We start from the raw sequence: 26,877 nt of genomic DNA on the forward strand, positions 1-26,877 counted from the left end.
ATATTGGATCAAAAAAAAAAGAAACGTTCAAAAATAGAAGAGTTGGCTCACACCAAGTTGACTGTGCAGGGTAAGTATTCTATGAATACCATCTAGTTTATTGAATGTTATAAGGAGTATCCGTGTCCTTGCTCATTGATGAGGTTTCTCAGTGGGTCCAAGGCCAAACCAAATAGGAGGGGAGAGGTGGGAGGTTTGGGATGCTGTCTGCCTCGAAGATCCCACGTCATATCTTCACTCCGAGTACTTTGATCTTTCCTTCTGTTTGCTGCAATATTAAAATAGTATTCCAGTGATCCTTTGGAATATCATTTCATTCCATTATCTGGGAATTGGTCCTGTATATTTGCATGCATCTTGCCACCAATGACTAGGAGACACTCAAATGTTTTCTCGCACTCTATCCACAGTTTGATATTTCGCAGTGGTAGTTTTTGAGTATGGCCTTGTTCAGCAATCGTCAATTGCCCCATAGCAGTTTCTTCTGCATCCTTTCTGCTCTGTTTTCAGGCTTCTTTGTTTTGATAGGTGGTGATAATTCTCCTCTGTGATGGTTCCTGTTAAACGTTTTATGTTTTTCGGAGACATTATCGGGCTGTTTTTTTTAGGCATTTGGGTTTTTTTCAGATTTTTCGATGAGGAAGGTGTTACCTTCTGTGAGCCACTTGTCCATACACTTTTCACTTTGGATAAATTTAATGCTCAAGTGTCGTGATTGTGGTATGTGGTATGGAGATCATCCAGTTGCCAGAGGTTTGGAATCCCATCCAGGCCTGGGTTTTTTTAAAGTTTGAAATATTTGCTGATTGTTTTCTAATTTTCTTCTTTGTTAATTATCACTCGAGGCAATTCCTTTCGATGTTGCTTTTTCTTCTCTACGCTTTCTGGTCCATTTTGCCTCCTTGTTGTGTTATTTTTAGTTTTCATGAATTCCTCTCCAGAATCTTTCGAGTTCATCTTTTTGCAGGGGAATTTGATACAGTCTGCTCCTCTTTCCCTCGTTCTCGGTACAATCGTTAAGGGTTATTTTCGAACAGCTGGTTTTGCTTTCTTCTGTTGTTGGCTTCGGCATTTTGATTTTTCCTGTTATTTCTATTTTCAGTGTGTTTTCATTCAGCGTGCATTGCCTCTCGGTATTTCTCTTTGATTTTATAATTATCTTTAAAAAAAGTTGGATTTTCTTAATTTTTTTGGTTTCGATATCCCATGAATTATTTTATTTGCCCCGTTCGTGATGTTTGTGCGTCCATGATGTTTTTGTGGGTGTGGGTGCAGCTCAGTGATTTTTTTTTTTCAACACTTCGCTTTGTGATCTGATTTTTTAAAATCTAATTATTTAATCAGAGGAAGTATTCTTCTTCTGAATCGATCCTTTTCTGGTCACACACACACACACCACACACACACACACACACACACACACACACACACACACACACACACACACACACACACACACACACACACACACACACACACACACACAAACACACACACACGGCTACTTGATTTTATCTTAGTTCCTTTAATTTAATTTAAAAATCCATAAGTTTTAATATTTACCTTCACCACTGAAAGTGGACGGAGGTTGTGTTTTCACCCTTGTCTGTTTGTCTGTGAGCAGGATATCTCAAACTGTTATGGACGGATTTGGACAAAATTTGGTGGACAGTTGGGTGAGTGACAAGGACGAGAGGGATTTTGATGAATATCTGGATGCGCATACAGATAGAATATCTTAAGTGACTCTTCATCATTGAATGATCATGCTAAACATGATACCGGTACGTAGTACGATATCTCACAAAAGACGGATTCGGACGAAACTCGGAGGACAGGTTAGGTGAGTGACAAGGACGAATAAAATCAATTTTGGTGAGATCCAGATCCGGATACGAGAATTTAATTTTGTAAGCGATTCGTCACCATTGATAGATGGGACCAAGACGATATACAGTATAGCATCCCAGCTAACACAACACTGTTGGGCCAACGTTGGAAAATAGACGTCGCAATCGCAACCAACAGACAACGTCAGTCCACGTTGGAAAATAGACGTCACGATTGCAAACAACAGACAACGTCAGTCCACGTTGGAAAATAGACGTCGCAATCGCAACCAACAGACAACGTTGGAAAATAGACGTTACGATTGTAATCAATCGGCAACGTCAGGCCAACGTTGGAAAATAGACGTCACGATTGCAACCAACAGGCAACGTTGGAAAATAGACGTCGCAATCGCAACGAACAGACAACGTCAGTCCACGTTGGAAAATAGACGTCGCAATCGCAACCAACAGGCAACGTTGGAAAATAGACGTCGCAATCGCAACCAACAGACAACGTCAGTCCACGTTGGAAAATAGACGTCACGATTGCAAACAACAGACAACGTCAGTCCACGTTGGAAAATAGACGTCGCAATCGCAACCAACAGACAACGTTGGAAAATAGACGTTACGATTGTAATCAATCGGCAACGTCAGGCCAACGTTGGAAAATAGACGTCACGATTGCAACCAACAGACAACGTCAGTCCACGTTGGAAAATAGACGTCACGATTGCAACCAACAGACAACGTTAGGCCAATGTTGGAAAATAGACGTCACGATTGCAACCAACAGACAACGTTGGAAAATAGACGTTACGATTGTAATCAATCGGCAACGTCAGGCCAACGTTGGAAAATAGACGTCATGATTGCAACCAATAGAGAACGTCAGGCCAACGTTGGAAAATAGACGTCACGATTGCAACCAATAGAGAACGTCAGGCCAACGTTGGAAAATAGACGTCACGATTGCAACCAATAGACAACGTCAGGCCAACGTTGGAAAATAGACGTCACGATTGCAACCAACAGACAACGTCAGTCCACGTTGGAAAATAGACGTCACGATTGCAACCAACAGACAACGTCAGTCCACGTTGGAAAATAGACGTCACGATTGCAACCAACAGACAACGTCAGTCCACGTTGGAAAATAGACGTCACGATTGCAACCAACAGACAACATTAGGCCAATGTTGGAAAATAGACGTCACGATTGCAACCAACAGACAACGTCAGTCCACGTTGGAAAATAGACGTCACGATTGCAACCAACAGACAACCAGTCCACGTTGGAAAATAGACGTCACGATTGCAACCAACAGGCAACCAGTCCACGTTGGAAAATAGACGTCACGATTGCAACCAACAGACAACGTCAGGCCAACGTTGGAAAATAGACGTCACGATTGCAACCAACAGACAACGTCAGTCCACGTTGGAAAATAGACGTCACGATTGCAACCAACAGACAACGTCAGGCCAACGTTGGAAAATAGACGTCACGATTGCAACCAACAGACAACGTCAGGCCAATGTTGAAAAAAAGATGTCGCAATTGCAACGAATAAACAACGTCACCCTGACGTCAACAATGCGCTTGCGACCAATTGACAAATGCCAACGTTGGCCCAACAGTGTTGTGTTAGCTGGGATGGTATTTCAAAACGTTTCGGTGGATTCTGGTGAAACTTGGTGGATGAGTTGGTTAGTCGCCCAGCACAAGCCGATTCGATTTTGCTTCAGGTCCCGATCCAGATCCGGCCTATCAGTGGGATACAAACCTTAAACTCTCCACCCTGGCAGAGGTATGTGCTCTACCGAGTGCCGTTCCGGTTTGCTTTTCTTCCACCTTTCCGGCCAACGTTGGCCGTTCGCCTGAGAAAATGGCGGCGGTTTTGTACAAACCATTACGCGTTCGAGGAGCTTTCGCACACACACAGTTTGGCTGTAGTACTCCTCCGAAAGTACTACTCCTTTCAAAGGAATACTTCTGGAGGAGTACTAATTTGACTGGTATTCCTCTATCGATAGGAAATGGTGATTGGAATAGAAACTCTTCGCGCTGCCTCACATATCAGTAAATTAATGATGAATAAAGTTTTTGTTTCGGGTGACGCTTTGTCGTTTCTTGTGTTGTCGAGTCGGGGTTGCTTGTTGATTTCGTTACCCCTGCACAAAAAAATATTTTAAATGTTCCGTTAAAAATAAGATTTGGTTGTTGAAGCGTCGAGATCTACCTTTGTATCTCAAGTGTTTATTATCCCCTTGGGATTTAAGTGGGATGATGCAAACGACGGATGTTAAAATCTCTTTTCAGAGAAGTGTACAACTTGCATGGTGTTCAAGAGTGGGAACAACTTATATAAGTGTTGTTGACATTTGCAATAGATGAACATGATTATTACATTTATGTTTCTTCTGTTACTCTTAAATGTTTCACATATGGAGAGTTTGGGAACATAAAACAGTTCTGTCCGAAGAAGGGCGAATGGCACATCACACCTGCATCGGATGCCCCACCTTCTGGTGGAGGCCATGGTGCTGAAACCCGAGCGATAAACTACGATGCTACTCGGTAGAGCACACGTACCTTCGCCAGGCCGAACAGTTTATGTTTTGTTTCACACCGATAGGCCGGATCTGGATTCAGACCTCAACCAAAATCGAATCGGCTTGTGCTTCCTAACTAACTCATCCACCAAGTTTTGTCATAATTCATCCACAACTTTTTGAGATTTCTTGTTCACAAACAGAGGTGAAAATATAACCTCTGCCCACCTACGGTGGCCGAAGTAACAAGGAAGTTGACAACCTAATAGTAAGTTGGATGTAGTTCATAAGGGCTGGTAAGATACCCGAGAGGTATACACATACTGTAATGTCGAGCCTGCTATAAACATCCACCCTGGTGTTTTTCAGCCTGGGTGATTCATCAATGTGTATGCCGTGCCTCAGATGGATGGTAAAGATCCCACGGTATCCTTCGCCAAGACGAGGCCAGTTTTCTCCAGTAACTTGAACAAATTATAAATGCCTTTTCTAACCCACAGAGGCTACTGCACCTGCAGCAGCACTACATCCCCAGCAAATGATACCTGACTGTGTTTTATATGGTAGAATCACTTGAATTTGGTTAAGGAAGAAACAGATTTATTGTTGTGTGGTGATTATTAATATTAAAATCTCATCCTCTCCGAGAGGTAGTCCTTATAGACGGGTCAATATACAACCAGAACAGCCGTACCCCAAAAAAATTGCAAATTTTAGTTTTATTGCATTTCCTTATATTTTAAGACTTACTTAGGAACATATCAAAAGTTGGACAGAAATGGACCATGGGAAAGTAAAAAATTTTGACATGATAAAAATGTCACAAAACCATGCACGATTCACTACGTCGAAAACGTCTTTGGTTTTTTATTTTTGTTTCTTTTTGTTTATATAAATTAATTTGTTCCACTGAGACCAGCTGCAAAGGCAACATTTTATAACACTTGTTTCGTGTCTTTAACAATGTTTACATCTGCTACCTGACACATGTCTTTAACAATATGACCTCCCAGCATGTAGGCTAATGACCTAATTCCTCACTGGTAGTTGTGCAGCTTGACTGAGTAACAACTCCACATGAATGAGTTAATTACACCTAATTAGGACTCAATTGGACAACGTTGTATGGTAAACATTGGAGATACAATACAATGACCTTGGGTTGACCCTGGGTTTCAAGAACAAGTGGCAGAACTGGAGCGACTGTACATTTCCCTGGAGACTGTTGAAAGTGACACTATAGAGTCTGTGTTGCAATCAGAGTGCATTCATTTCATTGACAATAGATTGAATCAGGAAAGGAATAAACTTGCAAAGGACTCGAAAACCAGTGCACTTTGGATCAACTACCAGCGTATGTTGGGAATTGCAAGGGCACTTGTGGCAGCTGATCGGACGGGGTCCTGGGAGATGCATCTCCAAGCCATATCAGCTTGCTTGCCGATATTTGCAGCTGCTGGCCATCCCAATTACCTGAAGTCAGCTCGACTCTATCTCAAGAAGATGCTTGCGTTAGAGGATGACAACCCTGAGGTTCATCAGAAGTTCCAATCTGGTTATCATGTAATCCGGCGCAGTGACCAATACTGGGCTGGCCTAGGCTCTGATCTTGTGATAGAACAGACATTAATGCGCTCACTGAAAAGCCAAGGGGGGCTGACTCGAGGAAGTGGGATGTCAGAGCACCAGAGAGCAGTTTGGACTCTGTCTTCAACCATATCGTCCTCCTACAACCTTGCTATGCAAGAACTGACCTCGAGTAGCTACTCAACAAGTGAACAACATAAGGAGTTGACAACATCCAGGGTGAGTCGAGATGAAGCTGATCGTGGCAAAGTTGCCGAAAAACTGGACAGCTTCACACCATTTTCTGATGACAAGTCATTGCGCAATATCATCACAGGGGTTACTGCAAATGAGGATGTCAATGTTCATGACCTATTCAAAGTAGGTAGTGACATTGTCAAGAAGATGGATGATCACCCAGCTTACTCCTATTCACACAAAAGGAGTTCTAAAGCCAAGACACTTGCATTCAGCAGGGCAGTCAAAGTTGCTGAGGACCGCACAATAGATCCAGCGTTACTATTCCAGAGGTTCTTAGTGGTGTCACAGACGGGAGATCTCCAGATAGGTGAAGTGATGAAATATGAACTCTGCCCATACCCAATGTCTCTTTTTGAGGCAAAAAACATCCTGCGCCAGCCAGATAAACCACAGTTGGCGGAGGCAATAAGGAATTATGCTACAACCAAATCTGACAATGCTGTCAACCAGACAGTTCCAGGAACAGATCACTATGTTCTTGACGGGGGATCACTTATTCACCGCTTAAAGTGGACAGAGGGATTCACCTACAGTTCCATTGCAGATGAATATGCCTCATTTACAGTACGACACTATGGCAAAGCTACTGTTGTGTTTGATGGTTATGAGGCTGGGCCAAGCACAAAGGACTGTTCTCATCAACGTCGGAATAGAAACAAGAATGCCACCAAGGTTAACATTACGGAGTCAACAAAATTTGTTGGGAAAAAGGAGGACTTTCTGTCGAATGAGTCAAACAAGCAGGCAATGATACTGTTGATTATAGAGGTGTTGCACAAGGAAGGCTGTGAGGTGATCCAAGCAGAGGGAGATGCTGATGTTGAGATTGCAAAAGCGGCCGTCGCAAATGCGGCTTCCAGATCTACAACCCTCATTGGAGAAGATACAGATCTCCTTCTCCTCCTGCTCTTCTATATGGTGGAGACAAACTGCATTGAACTCTATTTCCGTTCTGACAAGGCAAAATCAAATGTCTACAATATCAAAGTCCTTCAGCAGATACTTGGAAATGCAGCCTGCAGAGATATATTGTTCCTTCATGCATTAACTGGCTGTGACGCAACGTCTCGTGTCTTTGGGATTGGAAAGAAGTCAGGGTTTCAAAGAATCATCAAGAAAGAAAAGGAACTGATAGACAGCTCAAAGGTGTTCTGTAAACCACAGCAGAGTCAGGATGTTATTGAAACTGCAGGCTGCAGAGCAATGGTGGCATTGTTTAAAGCAAATCAGAACGACTCATTGGCATCGATCAGATACAACATTCTCTGCAAAAAGGTTGCAAGGGCTAAGGCATTTGTCACTCCTGAAAGACTGCCACCCACATCCGCTGCCTGCAAGTTTCATTCTCTGCGGACCTATTACCAGGTAATGGAATGGATGGGCCTTTGTTGTGGAATGGAGCCAACGGAGTGGGGATGGAAGGTAGAAGGAGGAAAACTTGTTCCAGTGATGACAGACAAAAGCCCTGCTCCAGACATACTACTTCAGATGATTCACTGCAACTGTTCAGGGGGGTGCAAAACACTAAGGTGTTCATGTAGGAAGCATGGATTAGAGTGCACCAGTGCATGTGGACATTGCCAGGACAGCAACTGTGACAATATGAGTGTTGAACCAGACATAGAGGAGGAGGAGGAGGACGATGAAACTGGAATCTAAGACTAGAAGGCATATGGTACTTCCACATGTGTCAAAATTGTCCAATTTTTTATATGTTGCTTTCCATGTCATAGACTGGCAGAAACAATCAAAGAACATATATTTGTGCAAATATTTACTTTAAATTGCGAATGGTCTCAGGATTAGCACTGCATAAACTACCAGCAACGATCATAATACAAATATTGGTGCAAAATTAACTTTAAATTGTTAGTGGTCTGATGATTATCAGTCAATTTTTTTACGTTTTATCTGCCGGCAGCCATCTTGTTTTCTGACGTCACTGAGGGACTTTCCCATGCGTCAAAATTGTCCAACTTTTAATATGTTGTCTTCCACTTCATAAACTACTAGAAATAAGCATAAAACAAAAATTTGCAATTTTTTTGGGGTCAGGCAGTATATTGACCCGTCTATTATTAGAAGTTCATTCTACATATGTTAAATAACTTTACACCAACCAACACTACAAATGTACAACCACCTCTAACGTAGCCATATTCATACAAATGTTACTATTGCTATGTATGACAAAAATGTCAAAATATGTTGTGATGGCAATCTGTAAAAGGGTTGTGGTGTTATTCCTTCCTTCCTACCCAATTTGGCTGTTTTTTGGGGATTCCATCCCCACATGTTTTGTCATATTTTTTTTTTCTGACTTGTTTAATATAAATTGTTGGTGATACACGCCGTAATATTAAAATGTGACGTCATCTAATATATAAAAGGAGTTCGGGCACGGTGTGCCTGCGTGCGTACGACCGTGCGTCCGCGCCTGCATCCGGCCGTTGTCGGGCCTTACATTCTGGTTATTTTAAAAGAGACTCATGTCATGGATGCTCTTATCAAGGAATGAAAAAAAAAAAACTTTTCAGGGGTCGATGGTTGTTCAGCGGTTTTCCACCCCAAAAGTTGGTGTCGCTATTTATTTAAGTCGTTGGATTCACATTCAATAATTGTTTTTTAAAGTCTGCAAAGGGTATCTGAATTGTGTCGAATTATTTGATCACACACAAAGGATTATGTATCTTAATGTGTATACTCCAAGTTATCCCTTGGAAAGAAGTGTTTTTTCCCCCAAATGACGTGATTTTGTAAAATGTTTACATTTGTCTGCGTTTATTTGTACGTCCAGAGATTTCAATCGTACGATTCATTCCTGGTTGACAGAAACAGTCCAGAACCCCACGCTGCTTCTGGAAAGATCTATTGAGTGTCATTGGGGATTATTGTTTTTAGGATGTGCGGAAGTTACAACATCCGCACATATGCCGATATACTATTGTGTCGATCGCAGGACTTGGTCAGATTTATATAAATATGCCAACATGGCAAATGTTGTGTTTGAATCTCAAATTATGCTATTAATGGCTTATTATTTATTTTCAATTTATTTCAATTCATTTTCAACAAAATTCGAACAAAACTTGGTGGAAAGGTTGGGTGTGTGACAGGGAAGAATTGATTCAGTTTTGGTGAGGATTTGAATCCGGATCAGAGAATTTTTTTAAAGTAATTCTTCAACATTGAGTGATAGGGACAAAATTGATATGTAGCATGATATTTCAAAAAGTTGTGGATGGATTATGCCAAAACTAGGTTGATGAGTTGATTAGGTAACAATAACAAACCTATTAGATTTTGGTTCAGGTCTGAATCCAGATCTGGACTATTAGTGGGATGCAAAACGGAAGCTGTTCAGCCTGGCATGGGTTCGTTTTGCTGGATGAAGTCGAAGTTTTTTAACCACAGATATTTATTTTCTGTTTTTAAGGGTTTTGGTTTTAGAGAATATTTCATCTGATATGTAAAACCTTTATAGAGCAATACTTCATCAGCTTGTGTTTCCCCTTTATAGTTTACCAGGATGTTTGTCAAGGTCGTCCCCTCTTTGGCCTTCTATGTATGCTCTTGCCCTTGAGTCACCTGAGTTACCCCTCGAGTCGGGAGAAGATTCTTCAGGTTGTGGATTGTATAAAGCTCAAAATTTGCTGTGTCGGCACAGGCCGATGACATTTACATCACAATTAGGAGTCCAGATAGTGTCTCTCCATTATTTTGTTATTTCAAATAATTATGTGCAGCCTCTGGTCTGGTTAATTACAGTAAATGTGCAGCACAACAACATCTCAATACCAGCACTAGCCTTTCCACAGAATTTAGTCTGGAGAACAGATGGGCTTAAATATTTGGTCAGAGTGTATCTCCCAAATTGTGAGATCGAATCATATAATTGGGAAAGGGTATTGGAAACGATTATCTATCTATAATTCCAGTAATCTCTGTGTGTGTGTGTGTGTGTCTGTGTGTGTGTATGCGACCGCTGTTTCTCGACAACTACCGGTCCGATACACTTGAAACTTGCCAGGTATATTGCTGGGGACCCGAGGATGTGCCTTTTCAAGGTTTGAAATTAATCGGACAAGTAGTTACCGAGCTATGGCGATTTCTTTACCAAACTCCGCAAGCCGTTCGCTTTGGACCAAACCATTTCATGTAAATAGAGGGGGGGGGATTGTCACCGTACTCGCAAGCCGTTCGCTTTGGACCAAACCATTCCATGTAAATAGAGGGGGGGGATTGTCACCGTACTCGCAAGCCGTCCGCTTTGGCTTTGCGAATGGACCAAACCATTTCATGTAAATAGAGGGGGGGGGGGATATAATTTTAGATATATATATAGTACGGGCATGCCCTAGTAAATGTAATGCTTGAAAGTATTGGAAGGATTTCTTCGGCCCCTTTCTTATTGAGGACGTACCCACGTTTAATATTAATAATTTGATTTTGTCAGGATTATGGCATGCAGTCATTGCCAGACAACAATCAAAATAAATACTCCTTGCCCTCCAGCGAGCTTTGGCCTACTTACCTGTACTGCCCCTGGAAGGGGTATGACCAAGGTGTCATCGATATTTCTGGTCGAATTGTGGCTTTTTGCTTGCAATCGGTACAAAGATTGACTGTTAATGTTGAGCAGATACCGACCTGTTACTGGTCCATAAAGGGTGTACATGTAGCTTTGACGGGATGGCGTGAGGAGGGATGCGGAAAGAGGGGACATGAAGTGGAGGAATGCTGATTCCAAATTCCCAATTTGGACAAACGGAGATAAAGATCACGGAATGAATGGTAAGAATTTTTGTTGAAATCACAGAGAATGATGGTGCTGTAGATGCTGGAGGAGGGTTGGTCGACCAAGCACTTAGTTGACCGACGGTTTTCGAAAATAGTCTTTGTGAAGAAGAAGATGAATTGATCCTGGTGAAAAGTAACACCTGGAGTACTTCTGACAGAGAAAAAATAAAAGTGAAACAACTCGAAATGTTTTAAAATGCTTTGGAAGGAAGAAGCGTTTATATTCAATAAAGATTTAGTTTGGAGATATTGAGAAAAAAGGAGGAAAGAAGAATGGAGAATAGGAAGTACAAGCAGAAGGAAATTCAAGTAGAATGAGGTCGTGGTAGAATGAATAAATAAAGCTTTTTTTTGTTTGTTTTTATTTTTTTTGAAGCGAGGAGGAGAAATAGGATAATGTCGAGGAGGTAGATTATACAATATTTGGGAAGAAAAAAGCAAAACAAGAAACATGGTGACAAAAGGGAAACGGAATTTTCACAATGGCTATCCTAGGAGTAGGCCTTAAGCAACACAAGAACAACACAAAAACAAATTCGACAACTACAGCACAACAAGATATGATTTAACATGAAAAATTGAATGGAAACACAATTTCAAGATTGTTGTTTACCAGGAGATTTTTTTTCCTGAGATCCACAACTAGTCTGTACTTCTGTTGTTACGGTTTAATTTCTCAGGAAGGAAATTTGGGGATTGTTTGTATGGTTTTTATTTGTTTTTCAGTCCTGATTTAGGCCATTTCATCATGTTTTAGTCCGCACATGACAATGGTAATTTGATTCCTTTGTGTTGTGCAACCACATAATAAAGCGGAAGGAAATGTAACACTTTCGCTCGTGCTATTAGGGATGCTTGTTCTCTTTCAAAATGGTAGATTTGCTTGAAGTGCACATACAGTCACATGAAAAAGTAAGTACACCCCATGTAAAGTTTTGACTTTTTCAACATATTTCAACATACAGCTATTTGATCTTCATTTCAACAACATTGATAGATAAAGGTGATATAATATAACAGATAACATGAAACATTTGCATTTTGTAGTCCATTGTATAATTTAAATAAACATAAATGCAAATTTCGCATGTGGAAAAAGTAAGTACACCCTTGGCTCTAATAGGTGGTATAGGTGGCTCTAATAGGTGGTTGTTTCACTGGCAGAAACAACCTCAAGAAGGCGTTTCTTATAACTGTCTACCAGTCTCTGACATCGACTGGGAGAAATTTTTGCCCACTCCTCCATGCAGAATTCTTTCAGCTGTGCGATGTTTCAGGGGTTTCCTGCATGCATAGCTCGTTTCAAATCCCCCCACAACATCTCGATGGGATTTAGATCCAGGCTTTGACTTGGCCATTCCAGAACCCTCCATTTTTTTCTTTTCAGCCATTCCTTGGTGGATTTACTGGTACGTTTAGGGTCATTGTCATGTTGCAAGGTCCACCTTCGGTTGAGCTTCAACACTCCGACAGATGGCCTCACATTATCCTCAAGCACCCTCTGGTACAATGAAGAATTCATAGTGGATTATATGATGGTGAGCTGCCCAGGCCCTGATGCAGCAAAGCTGCCCCAAACCATAATATTTCCACCACCATGCTTTACAGTTAGTATCAGGTTCTTGTGGTCAAATGCTGTCTTTGGTTTTCGCCAAACATGTCTTCTGGTACTGTGGCCAACTAGCTCTACCTTTGACTCATCTGTCCAGAGCACATTGTTCCAGAAGTGGTGGTCTTTGCCTAGGTGTTCATTGGCAAACTTTAGTCTTGCCCTGATGTTCTTTCTGGACAGCAAAGGTTTCCTCCTGGCGCACCTCCCATGTAGATCAAATTTGTGCAGCCTCTTTCTAATGGTAGACTCGTGCACTTTGACATCAACAGTGGCAAGAGCTACCTGTAGGTCCCGTGATGACATTCTGGGGTTCTTCCAGCATCTTGCGGTCTGCTCTCGGGCTGCACTTGCTGGGGCAGTCTGGCGTGAACAAGTTGGCAGTTGTTTGGAATCTTCTCCACTTGTAGATGATCTTCTGGACAGTCGAATGATTGATTTCAAATTGTTTGGAGATCTTTTAAAATCCCATCCCAGACTCGAAGGCATCTATAACCTTCTTTCTGAAGGCCTCAGAGAGCTCTTTTGATCTTGGCATGGTGACGCCACACACTTCAACAACAAAGAGCAAACCAAACGAAATATTTGAGGTTTAAATAAGACAGGTTCCTCCAAGATCCTCTCTAACGATGTTCTAATCATTTGCACCTGAGCTGGTGCACCTGATTCTAATTTTAGGTATTTGAAATAGTGATAAATGTCGGGGTGTACTTACTTTTTCCACATGTGAAATTTGCATTTATGTTTATTTAAATTATACAATGGACTACAAAATGTAAATGTTTCATGATATTTGTTATATTATATCACCTTTATCTCTCAATATTGTTGAAATGAAGATCAAATAACTGTATGTTGAAATATGTTGAAAAAGTCATAACTTTACATGGGGTGTACTTACTTTTTCACATGACTGTATTTATATCTGCACCTGAGCTTGAAATGTATTTTTATGTAAACTTACCAGAATTAACTCACTGCATAATTCCAATAAATTGTCCCATAGTTAATGCCCCAGTGTGTCCCCCTTGGTCACAGTAATAAATTTGCTGTCTAAAGTTGCTGCTAAAAAATAACAGCCATCCACAGGCCTTAGCGGAGGGTCCTTAGAAGACCCTTTGAGGAAGATGGAAGTTAAAGGTCAAACACTCCCTGAGGGATGGGCATGACATGAAAGGCATGATTCCTTTGACTCTTCACTTCTGAGGCCACACTTATTGTGTATGTGTATACATTTGTGTGTACATGGGTGTATGTATGTGTATATACATATAATATATATATATATATATATATATATATATATATATGTGTGTGTGTGTGTGTGTGTGTGTGTGTGTGTGTGTGTGTGTGTGTGTGTGTGTGTGTTAACGCATATATACAAGCTGCCATTGGTTGGTGTGTACTCTGAACATTAGTTCAAACCACATGGGCTACTCTGTGATGTAATAGGTTATTGAGGTCAAAGTATGATTCTTATTCAGCTTCCGTGTATGTACCACGCTGTGTGAGGCGATCACTGCCATCCAGCATGCTTGCGTCATCAGATTCACAATCTCGTGGAGTAATACAAGTTCGAGCAGGAGGAAGGTGGGGCTTTTGACTCATTCCGATGTGCACTCTGGGAAATTGCAGTGAACTATGACCTTGACAAGATGATGGTCGATCGCCATTTTGTCATCCAGATTATCACCGGCATTGCCAATCTGGACGTCCGTCCGAAGCTGCTTGCAAAGCCAGACCTTGACCTGAAAACAGTAATTGTTACATGCTGACAGGAGGCAGGTAAAAGGCTGACGTGATGGTTTCTGGGACTTGTAAGTCACTTTTTAAGTCATAAATGGTAAAAAATTTGTTTTGAACAGCTCCAAAAAAATCAGATCTCTTCAAAAATAAATAACAGCATGCTGAATAATTAATTAGTGTTTAAAAAGCAACTAGAAACTAATTTTGTTAGGTAGCTGTATAGCGCGGGTAGGATGGGCCAAATGGCCATCTCCTGTGCTGAGGTTTCTTGTATATATTTGCATGTAATTTGTTGATGTGTTCACTGAAATTGCACCGCTCAGGGTTTCGTCAACATTATCTCTCTATCTGTTGTGTTCTGCCCAACCGCAGGTGCAGTGCTACCCAATACGTGTTTCAAAATGATGTAATCCACCTTACATTGCTCGGTGCGCATGCGCAGAAACCTCTAATAATGAAGTATATTGGGGTGGCCTGGACATGTATCATATGTTCCAGATAAGAATTTTAACATTAAATGGCTCACCAAGATTTTAAAGAAGCCGAAAATACTTGGAAACGTACCTGTGAGAGATGGGTGTGCCTCTGCATAACGAAAGATTTGGAGAACTTCCTGATCAATTGGTCCAAAAGGTTGATATATTGAAGCCCGTACTGCAAAAACTCCCGACCATGTGGGCCGTGAAAGGCCCGGACGTTTATAGACGGGCACGTTCTACCCAAACCTTCATGCTTCCTAACACCGATGGGAAAGTCATATCTGGGGTGTGTCGATGAACAGGTAAAGTTTCAAATCATAATATGGACTATTAATCATGCTTGGGAGGAGGATATGGGACCTGGTAATGGGAGGAATATGAGCTGAGTGTCGCTATAAAAAAAAAAATTGATTGGTTCTAGGGCCACAAGAGAAATTATACTCGATTTTTGCATCTATTGGTGAAAGAAGTGTTCGTTCGTGTGTGTGTATGTGTGTTACAACTACTGCTGCTAGCTAACTGTGTTAACAGGAAAATGGTATGCACCCGAGTCCTCACATCCACAGATATTTTGTGTATTCCTATATTTCTGTGAGTCCGATTTGCACTCAGGAACAGAACAATTATGGTAAACCATTTTGAAATTGCCACTCTTTCATCCAAATGCTGAAAATTATGTTTAAAAGACTATTTGCATCAAAGATATCTCCCTAGCAACTGCAGGTTAAAAGTGCCAGGTGAGCAGGAGCGAGTCACTGTAAACACACAGAGCGTATGCCTAAAAGGCCTCACTTAGCATTCATATGTCATTTAAAAAGTCGTGTATAGACTCATGGTAACGATTACACTGGAACCCCATTTAGTCCGGCAGCTAAGCTAAATATAGCATAACAATTGTGCATTTTGTGAGGAAAGCACCAAATTTGGCACACTAGTAGACTATCATATTATGAAAAGATCTGCATATTGGGCCATCTCAGATTCAGAGATTTGATTTTTGCAAGATTTGCAGATTTTGCAGATTTGCAAGCTGAGATTGCAACGCCAGGGACGGCCGACTCCTTCCTGCGAGCTGCCCACGTCACCCGCACAAGAAGAGCTCATCAAATCACTGCAGCAGCACTGCACATCCTGCAACACCGTGCGTATGAACGCCACTGTATGACATATGCTGATGATGCAGAAGACCTGTCTGAGTTCGAAGACTACTGGTGTCACCAGAGAGAAGACATTCCCAACTTTCAGTACTGGGCAACTGTGCTGGAACTAGAGATGTTGGTACTGGTCTACGTGCGTTCTCTGCGGCAGGCTTCATTCACGACGTACCTTGATGCCCTGACGGAACTGGTCCCGTGGTTCCATGCCTTAGACCACACACACTATGCCAGGTGGGTCCCTGTTCACCTGAGGGACACGGTTGCACTCCCAATGAAGCACCCAGATGTAGCCAGAGAATTCAGGGCTGGCAACTTCACTGTACAGAAGACGAAGAAGGTGTTCTCTTCGATCCCAATCGAATCGAAATCTTGCAAAAATCAAATATCTGAATCTGAGATGGCCCAATATCCAGATCTTTTCATAATATGATAGTCTACTAGTGTGCCAAATTTGGTGCTTTCCTCACAAAATGCACAATTGTTATGCTAAGTTGCCCCACTAATTGGTCGTCAAGGCTTGAATTAGTCATTTGTTCAGGGCGTCGGCGTTGTTGCACCTAGTCTTTGCTAAGGACACAAAAGGATCATTAAGGTCCACCAGGTAGGCCCAATGATAGCAGATGGGACAGCCAATTCAACGAGCGTCCGAAGGACGGCACACTTTGTGATGTAATGACCTGCCTGTGAAGCATCAATCTGACAGTTTATAATCAGGTTGGGAATCGAACCCAGAGTAGACAGCTCAGAGGTAAGTGCACTATGTACTATTCTGTTGACTCTGATGGTGCCCTCAATTGTACACACAAATGTATATCTTTACCAGACAAGGTTACTCTTGTTATGGAGGAAGGATTGTAAAACTATTTTCTCAATCAAATATCTTATTTTGTTTGACATGTCTCTGAGTTGTTATTCTACGACATGAGGTTAGCTGTTTTCAGCCAGCCTCAGGCCATTGTGGTCAGATTCTGCAGTTCTTGCCATCCCCCCCTCGAGGCAATGTATGGGGCAGTATTGCAAAAGATGATCTGCTGTCTGCTGGAGGCCACACTCGCAGTCAGGTGAGTCAGCAAGATCCTAGGAGAACATGATGTGATGGATTCTGTCAACACCTGTTCGGAGTCGGTTAAAGCACCACCATTCCTTAATAGGCAGATCACAACCAGGGGGCTTGGTGGAACAGGGGTGGTGTTGTAGGAGGCCGCTGGGTTGGATGTTTGCTCATCTGCCACGTGTGTTTGCTCAGGCCATTGTCTGCTGTGACAATTAGTTTGAGCTCCTCTAGTAAAGGGCTTGTGGCTCTAAATCTTTGGGAAGGGAAGAGGAACGGTTGGGGGGGGGGGGGGTAGGGGGAGGGCAGGCGGTAGATCTTCTTTGCTTGTTGTGCAGGGGATAGTTGGAGTTCTGAGATGTATTGAGTGCTGCTTGTCTTGTAATGGCTGCTCGTCTAATGTGATGAGGATGGATGCGCACAAGGACGGGGAGGTGATGGGTGGGAGCAGAACGAAGGACGAAGGCATCCCCATAAGACCTCAAAGGAAGCGTTGAGGTGCACATCTACCTCCTCAATGTAATGGCTCCTTCCCCATGTGGATACGCAGTATTCTGCAGGGGCGGGCACGAGGGAAATTGTTTAGTTGGTTAAGGTAGTAAAATCAGCTCCCCAGTTGTGGCCAGATAGTCTTTTTTTTTTTTTTTTGTATACAAGGTCGAGGCTCGGGAAAGAGCCAACATTAATCACACAAAAAGTCAAACCGACACATAAAACATATAATAAGGGGAGCGGCAGACAAGATGTGGAGACGGGGAAGGACACAAACACAACATTTGAGAGCAGGGACATCGAGAGATCTGTGGGAGGGAGAGGGCTTGGGGGGAGGTGGGAGAGGTATAAAACATATGGACACTGCAAGGACTTTCAGGAAAGAAGTTGGAATTTCAAAAAGGTGGATCTTGGGTGAATTAGCGGGGGTAGAAAAGATCAAGATTTTGGATGGGGGAAGATAAGAGATGGTAGTGAACAGCTGTTTTAAAGACCTAGAGGGAGGAGTGGGATTGAAGAGAGTGGGGGAGTTTGTTCCAGAGGCGTGAGAAAAGAGGAATGAAAGTGAAGGTGAGCAGAGAGTCTTGATTTTGGCAGTTTAACCATAAGAGGGTTGCTGGCAGATCTTGTGTGACCTGTAGGAATATTTTGGGGACAGAGCACAGAGAGAGCTGGGGGAGCAAGGCCGGAGAGGAGTCGGTCGAAGACAGAAAGACCACCAACCTGCCTGCGGTGAGTGAGTGAAAAGCCCTCGGAGTTGGCTTCATCGCGGGAGATTCCAATGATTCTGAAAGCTTTGGTTTCAACAGCGTGAAGCCGAGCTAGGTGTGAGGCAGGAGCACCGGCCCAGAGGGGAGAACAGTATTCCATTGAGCTGCGGATGAAAGCCTTGTATGTGGTGAGGAGCTCAGGTGTGCCAAGGAAGGACTTCGCACAACGGAGGATGCCCAGTCGGCAACTGGCTTTGGAGGCCAGCTTGGAAATGTGGTTTTCCCAGGAAAGATCATGGCAGATAGTGAGACCCAAAAGCTTGAGCGACAGAACTTCTTGGAGAGGATTGTTGAGAAAGTAGATGGGAGGGTTTTCCTGTCGGTCTTTTCGGAGAGACATAGTAAGAGTGTGAGATTTGTCAGGATTGAAAGACATGTTACACTTGTTTGAACAGTCTGTGATTTTGTCCAGGTCTGCAGAGAGGGAAAAGGCTGCAGACTGCCGATCTGAGGGATGCGGAATGGAGCGGCAGAGAGGGGAGTCATCAGCAAAGAGATAGAGAGGATTTGCCAGAGAGTCGGAGAGATCATTTATGAAGACCAGAAAAAGCACAGGGCCCAGAACACTGCCTTGGGGAACTTCAGCCTGAACAGGAAGTGGAGATGAGAGAAATCCATTCAGGGCCGCATGTTGACTATGACCAGAGAGGAAGTCTGCAAGCCCTGCATGGAGATTTCCATGGATACCATAGGAGGAGAGTTTGGTGAGCAGAGCTGGGTGCCAGACCGTATCAAAGGCACGAGATACAGTCACCTGAAAAAGTAAGTACACCCCATGTAAAGTTTTGACTTTTTCAACATACAGCTAATTGATCTTTATTTCAACAATATTGATAGATAAAGGTGATATAATGTAACAAATACCATGAAACATTTACATTTTGTAGTCCATTGTATAATTTAAATAAACATAAATGCAAATTTCGCATGTGGAAAACGTAGGTACCAGTTGTGGCCAGATAGTCTTTTTTTTTTTTGTATACAAGGTCGAGGCTCAGGAAAGAGCCAACATTAATCACACAAAAAGTCAAACCGACACATAAAACATATAATAAGGGGAGCGGTAGACAAGATGTGGAGACGGGGAAGGACACAAACACAACAATTGAGAGCAGGGACATCGAGAGATCTGTGGCTCTCCATATATTCTTTTCAGAATCATTGGAATCTCCCGCGGTGACGCTATCTCCGAGGGCCTTTCACTTACTCACCACAGGCAGGTTGGTGGTCTTTCCGTCTTCTACCGACTCCTCTCCGGCCTTGCTCCCCCAGCTCTCTCTGGGCTCTGTCCCCAAAATATTCCTACAGGTCGCACAAGATCTGCCTGCAACCCTGTTATGGTTAAACTGCCAAAATCAAGACTCTCTGCTCAGCTTCACTCCTTCATTCCTCTTTTCTCCCGCCTCTGGGACAAACTCCCTCACTCTCTTCAATCCCACTCCTCCCTCCAGGTCTTTAAAACGGCTGTTCACCACCATCTCTTATCTTCCCCAATCGAAAATCTTGATCTTTTCTACCCCCGCTAATTTCACCCCAAATCCACTTTTTGAGGTGCCGACTTCTTTCCTGGAAGTCCTTGGTGTCCTTGCGTTTTATACCTATCCTGCCTCCCCCCAGGCCCTCTCCCTCCCACACCTCTCCCGATGTCCCTGCTCTCAAATGTTGTGTTTGTGTGCTTCCTCCCCTTCTCTCCCCATCTTGTCGACTGCTCCCCTTTTTATATACTTTGTTTGCTTGTTTGTTTGATTTGTTTGTTTGATAAATGTTAGCTCTTTCACGAGCCTCGATTCTGTATACTAAAAAAAAGAAGAAAAAAAGCGAGACAGCTCTGATTTCCTGTTTGGCATTGAGGACCTCCATCCATTGTTGAGACAGCAGAAGCAGCATGTCCAGAGTAGAATGACCTGGTCTGAATCCAAATTGATGATCGGAGATCAAGCCATTGGAGAAGAGGAAGGATTTGATATCCGAAGCAATGATGGATTCCATGACTTTGCTGATAAATGGGAACAGGCTGATTGGTCTGTAGTTGCAAGGGTCTATTTTGGCACCTTTTTGTGTAAAGCGGTAATGTTTGCTGATTTCCACGATGATGGCAGATGACCTTGAGCAAAAGAGAGTGTGAAGAGAACAGAGAGAGGGTGAGATAGAGCGGCAGAGCAGGATTTTAGGACCCGTGGGCTGATGCTGTCTGGTCCAGTTGCAGAATCAGAATCAGAGTCGAAGTTTGACAAAAACTTCACCTTGTCAGGAGAGAAGGACACAGAGTCGAGGGGCAGTTGGGTTCGACTGGGTAAGGTGGGAACAGAGAGAGATGGGTTTGGGACACAAGATTCTGAGGCAAACACAGAGTTGAGGCATTCGGCTTTGTCACATGCGGTGTCAACTTTGTAAGGGAGGTAAGGGAGGGGATGGAGGGGGAACAAACACCAGAAACGGATTTGACCAGATGCCACCAGGATTTGGAGGAAGGAGACAGGTTTGAGAGTTCATTCTTGAGTGTGGAGAGATAGTGCTTCCTGGCACTCCTGAGGGTAGACACACACTTGTTCCGAACTTGGTGGAAGGAACTGAGATTGCCTTCAGTTGGATTAGCCTTCCATGAGGCAAAGGCAAGTTGTTTCAGGGCAACTGCCTCACCACAAGATTCAGTGTACCATGGATGGGAGGAAGGGTAAGACAACTGAAGACGAGATGGGATAAATCTGTGCATGAGAGAGAGAGCAGTTTGCTTTGGAAAAATTCCCAGGAAGAATTGATATCAGAGACAGTAGAGATGGGAGACTAGTCTAGATGATTGATGGCTGCTTGAAGACCATGCCAGTCGGCCTGAGTGAAATGCCAGACTTGTCGGTGCTGAGGAGACTCTCTGAGAATGGCCAGAGAGATGTCCACTTTAACAAGCACATGATCAGAAGAACCGATTGGAGCGGAAGAAGAGCAGCAGACATTTGCAGGGAAGTTTGTCATAACCAAGTCTAGAAGAGAAGATGCTCCATTGACTGAGATCCGAGTCGGGAAATTGACAGATTGGGTCAGTCTCAATGAGTCGCAGAAGTCCTTTGCTGAGATGCCATGGCTGGTGAGAGAGGGACCCACACCCAGCCAGCTGGCATGATTACAGTTGAAGTCACCATATATGAGGAAGAGAGAGAGTTGGGATGAGTGGATAGAAGTTGGTCCATGTTGTCAGACAGCGAAATGTAAATGGAGTCATCACTGTTTGGAGGTGGGAACTTGCAGAACTTGATCTTCTTGCAGAACTCCATTCTCGTCTGTGGATAAGGTTAACTCAAGCAGCTGTTTTCCCTGTTACTTTATCTGCATGGTGCCTGAAGGTCAGGGACCGGCCCATTTGCACGCCAAGGTAGGTAGGAGGATATGCTTGAAGAAAGGCCGGGTGTTATTTAGCTTGACTTTTAGCTGCCGGTCAGCATTACTGTACTGAAGGTGGAAAACAAAGCAGCCTGACTTCTGGACATTGAGACATAGGTACCATTGGTGGTAGTAGCAGTCCATAGAAGCAACGTCTTGGCTGAGAGTGGCCTTGACTTCCTCAAAAGACCCAATCAGATGCAAGATCGCAAGATCATCGGCGTAGGCAAGCTTGATACCTGTTGTCTCTGGGAGGTTCGAAGTGTACATGTTAAACAGCAGAGTTTCTAAAAGTGAGCCTTGCAGAACTCCATTCTTGAAGATGTAGGTTCTGCTGGTTTATCAATTAAGGTTGACTCTGAAGAACCCGGTGGAGAGTAAGACTTGGATAAAGGGGACTCGGTCCTTAGATATATCATGCAACTTCAGCAGACTGCCATATACTGAAGACAACTTGAAGATGACAACCCCACATTTATGGTTTGATTCAAAGGCAGTCTCGATAATGTCAGTTGCAGCTAGACCTGTATGGTAACTCTTTGGGATGTCTCTGGCTTTGTTGGGTTTAGGGTGGCCACCACATTGGCCCTCTTCCCAAGCTTTGAAATCCTGCATGAGAAGTGGCAGTAGGACATTTAGCACTTCAACCAGAGGAGTCGGTGAGTTATAGCGTTTTTCAACTGCTCTGCATGAATGTTATCAGGTTTGAGTGCATTCCCACATTTCAATCCTTCCAAGGCAGACTTGAATTCCTCTGGACTGGAGTCCACAGCATATGATGCTTCCAGAAGTGCTTCTGTTCGGCATTTACTTTGCAGGAAAATGCTCTGTTTGGTTTTGGGTAGTGGCCATTGCTGATGAGGGTTCTTGCTATAGTGTCATGGGACACTCAGTACGCTTTTACTACTCCCTGCCATCTGGAATAAAGTACAAGTCTTCTTCTTCGACTTCAAGTACAAGTCTGGAATAAAGTACAAGTCTTCTTTGACTTCAAGTGCAGGACTTCCTGCCATCTGGAATCAAGTACAAGTCTTCTTAAGTCTTCTCTCTATTTCCTCCACTCTTCCTGGAGCTTCCTCAAACTTCACAAGTGACCACAGAAGCCTTGATAACCCATGTAGGTAAAAGAATAACTTGGAACTTATCGATTAACTTGCTTCACTCAATGGCTTTCAAGCCTTGCTTTGGGTTAAGGGTTGAACCCCTCATCTCTTATTGTCTTATTCTATCTCTTCCAAGATCCTTGACTTTGTATACAAAAACATTTTCATGAATTCTTCCCAAGCGATTTACATTTTTGCACCTTTTATCATAGTTGTTTTACAATAGAAGATTTGGAGAAGCACCCAAGTACACAAAGAAAACATTATACTGAGGCTTTAAATTATGCTTTTCTCATTTTATAAATAGTCTAAGTTACCATTGATAATTATTTTTGGTTTGTGCTCATACCATGTGCAATCAACAGAGAAAGTCATTGGTTGTGTTCTTATTATACGAACCTAGGGTTTCTTAGTGACGCATGGATCTGACACATTGACAACCGCGACACCTCCTCACTCGCATGGCGTGTTTCATCGGAGTGCTTTGTAAAACTCGTTCTACATCCGAGCCAAACAAATGAGAACAAAGTGGCGAGTCAGGCGAGCGAGGTATTTAGCTAGGCACTGGTGTTAAGTAGGGGCTAAATGGGCAAGGATTTGAGGGACCACAGGGAACGTAACGTGCACAGTCACGGAAGCGGTGCACTTTCAAACCCAGAATGCGTCTGCTTTGCAATTAGGCCTAAATAACTTGATCCATCTTACAATATCAGGCAAAGACTGGAAGGAGATGAATTTTGACTCCTGTAGCACAGGTTCACGTCACAGTCCGCGGACTCCCACTCCTTATTTCCACAGAAGAAAACATTCCATCGGAGGACTTTCAAATTCCATAGGAGGTCTTTTAAATTAATCAGTGAGGAGAATTTCTGGCAGCACTGTCCTTTCAAATGGAACATGTCTATCCAAAGTGTGACCTTTTAAATTGCAGGTAGCATCTACTTTTTTTCTTTTTTTTCATTTTTCCATGGAAATCGATTGGTAGATTATATTGAAACAGTTTCACTTTCTATTTGGTGTTAATAGGACAACAACTGAGTTTCCATTCAGCAAGTTTCTCTTCCCCTCTGCGAAAGGACTTCCGACGCAATTGCCACTTGTTGACGCTCTTGCGTGAACTATGTGGATCTGACGATTCGCTCCAACATGAAGAGGTTACTTGCATAGAGTGCGCTCTGTGTATTTAGATATTTGAGTTTAAATTTGTTAAGATAATTTTGTTTACAGGTTGAGGAAATGCCGACATTTGTAATCCATGGCTTTAGCTCTTAGGCCATGCTGACCGGTTGCTTTTCCTCCCATGCTCTGAGCTGGCCTTGCTTTGGTTGAGTTTTAGCAAACTGATCTGACATGCCAAAGATGAGGTTTTTAAAATCTTCTGTCATAATTTCATCTCCAATGAACATTCATAGCTCACTGTCACCTTCAGAACATCACACGGTAGAGTTATGCTACTCGTCCTAGTTTGCGTGAGAAGAGCCTCGTTTAACATGCTTCCAGAAACCTTTGGAAAAGCCAGGGCCTTGTTTGAAATGTGAGCTTTTATAATTCCACACATTGAAACATTAATCCACTGGAAAAATGATTGGCAATATCACACAAAATCAACACTCAAAAGGGACCTAGTTCGTGACGCATGTCCTTTAACCATCATTAAAAATCATGAACAGTTTCCTTTAAATCCTGACCACGAAACCTCTGATTTTATCTATCTCCAAGGGACCTGAGTCTAACAGAATGGTGCAGTCTGCAATATTTAGTCTGGGATTGATGACCAGGCCGACTACAAACATTGTCGATTGGTGCTTCGCATGCAGTGCATTTCATCACAAAGTCAAAGTGTGACGCCCTTCGGATGGGCCTTAAGCCAGTGACCCATCTGCTAGAAGTAGCTGGTGGACATTGAAAGATCCCACGGTGTCCTTCACCTGGAGTTTCACATATTATTTCTAGTTATTGAATTGTTATGTTTCGGTATTCCAGGGTACTAGGACCTAGCCTGCCATTTTGTTTCTCTTCCCTCTTTTCATGGCTACCTAAGCCTCATGGAGTTCCTTCTACATAATAACACAGTGAACCTTTTTCACATGGAAGCCTCTGCCATGGGGTTCTCCATTTGGGTTTGGAGACCATGTTGCATATGTTCAAGGGGTGGATATCTGGGGAGGAGGGCTGTTAGAGGTGATTGGGTGCATGTTGGCATGTTCGTATGTTACCATTTAATTTGTAATATCTCCCCCAAAAGTTTTCTCTCATTTCCATGTCTTTTTCAATTCAATGTCCATTCTGGTTTTAAAAAAATAACATATAATTGGTGAATTTATTCATCCTTCACATGTTCACCCTGTTGTTACAATGAACTTGGTTCCCAAAAATCTGGATGTAGTTGGGAAGATCCATATTCAGGATTGAGGACACCACTAAGTGTAGACGAGAGCTGCCTTGTAGACGAGACTCAGGTCTGGATTTTTGACCACGAAGAGTGGTCTACATCCAGGATTTGGTTCCTGGGGTTAATTACTCTCCAAATGGAAATAGGGCCATGTGATTGCAATAGTCACTTTGTGATCCCCGAAATCATTTTCATCATCGCCATCCATGTGATAATGGGTGCGCTCATCGATGTGCTGTGGTTATCAAAGCTAAAACGATTTTATTCCATTATGAAGAAGATGGCCGATCATCAGAACGTAAACACTATAACCTGTATCAACTTTCATTCTGTTGTACTACCTGTACACCGACGGTGCTGCACAAACCTGCCCAATGCTGTACTATGGCTTACTATTCTGTGCCTCACCATGCCATGCCGTGTGCATTGTTATAATAGGCCAAAACACTGCCATAACATGCTGTACTATGTTTACAATTATCTCATGTGCTGTACTGTTCAATATTAGCTGTAGTATTAACCTACACTAGGCAACTTTGAGTTAACCCGGTATGTTTAGGGCGCTCGCATGTTTGAGTTGCTTTCTCCTTATTGTCAGGGAACGCGGCGGGCCCATGCCGAGCGAACGCGGTGGGCCCACGCTGAGTGATCGAAGCCCTGTGACAATTGTCATTGGTTCGTGTGAATCATCCAATTGAGTCTCCTTTGTTCAGTGTGGTTGAGAAATGCAACTGCTGTTTGTAAATTTTAATTGTTAATAATGCCATTTTGCAAACAGTTGAATTATAACAGTATTGATACGAGAACAGTACTCGGTAGAGCGCTTACCTCCGCCAGGCTGAACAGTTTATGTTTTGTTGTTTCCCAGTGATCTGCGGGATCTGCATCTGGACATTAACCAAAATCTAATAACCATGTTCTTGTCATCTACCCAAATCATCCACCAAACTTTGGTATAATCCGTCCATAAATTTTTGAGATATATCGCGTTTTTGGCCCTATCTCTCATTGATGAAGAATCACTTAAAAATATTTTATACGGATCCTGATTCAGATCTTCACCAAATATGTAATCAATTCTTCCTTGTCACACACCCAACCTGTGTACGAAGTTTCGTCTGAATCTGTCCATAACGTTTTGAGATATCCTACTCACAGACAAACAAACAAACAAACATGACAGACAAACAGGGGTGAATACATAACCCTTTCTTTTATAAAACAATAAAATAATTTTAACCTTTTCAGCTCTTAAATACTATTTATAATTTAACCATTTCACCGTTGGCTAATTGTGTGCAGTCTATGGTCCGGATTGCTTCTAGTGCAGGCTTTAGGGCTGGAATTGAGTGCCTCAGGTGGCCGCAGTCCGCTCCGGTGGCACCATTAAGGGGGTTAGGTGGTTGAGAAGACTCGAGGGGTGGGCTCGAGGGCGGGCGGCACTTGTAAAGCATGCTGTGTCGCAGTTGGGGGTCTGCTCAGAAAGAAAACCTAGCAGTGTGTTTTATCATTAAACAATTTGTTGACTTGTTTCAGCTCAGAGCACATGCAAGATTGCTGCCAGATGCCTCACAACCCCCCACCTCCTTTTACTAGTCTTTCTTTTGTGGAATGTAAGAAAACAGGGTGATTTGTCAAGTCAAAACGTTCAAGAAAATATAAACTTTTGTTTCATCATGACACTGACT

At 42.8% G+C, this 26,877-nt stretch overlaps 1 protein-coding gene across 2 annotated transcripts in view; it reads left to right on the forward strand.

Moving 5' to 3' along the window:
- The window catches only part of LOC137421011 (retinal dehydrogenase 2), a 187,491-nt gene that overhangs the window by 48,953 nt on the left and 111,661 nt on the right, over positions 1 to 26,877 (forward strand). The window contains exon 1 of one of the 2 annotated variants that reach the window (XM_068106643.2): positions 3,508 to 3,643. The exons of the other annotated variant lie outside the window; for it this stretch is intronic. The gene's annotated coding sequence lies outside the window, so the exon portion shown is untranslated. Of the gene's footprint in view, positions 1 to 3,507; positions 3,644 to 26,877 lie in introns of those variants that run through there. 2 annotated transcript variants of the gene reach the window in all.

This window comes from Myxine glutinosa, chromosome 2 (genome assembly GCF_964187855.1).
Source record: "Myxine glutinosa chromosome 2, kmMyxGlut1.1, whole genome shotgun sequence".
Taxonomy (NCBI): Eukaryota; Metazoa; Chordata; class Myxini; order Myxiniformes; family Myxinidae; genus Myxine; species Myxine glutinosa.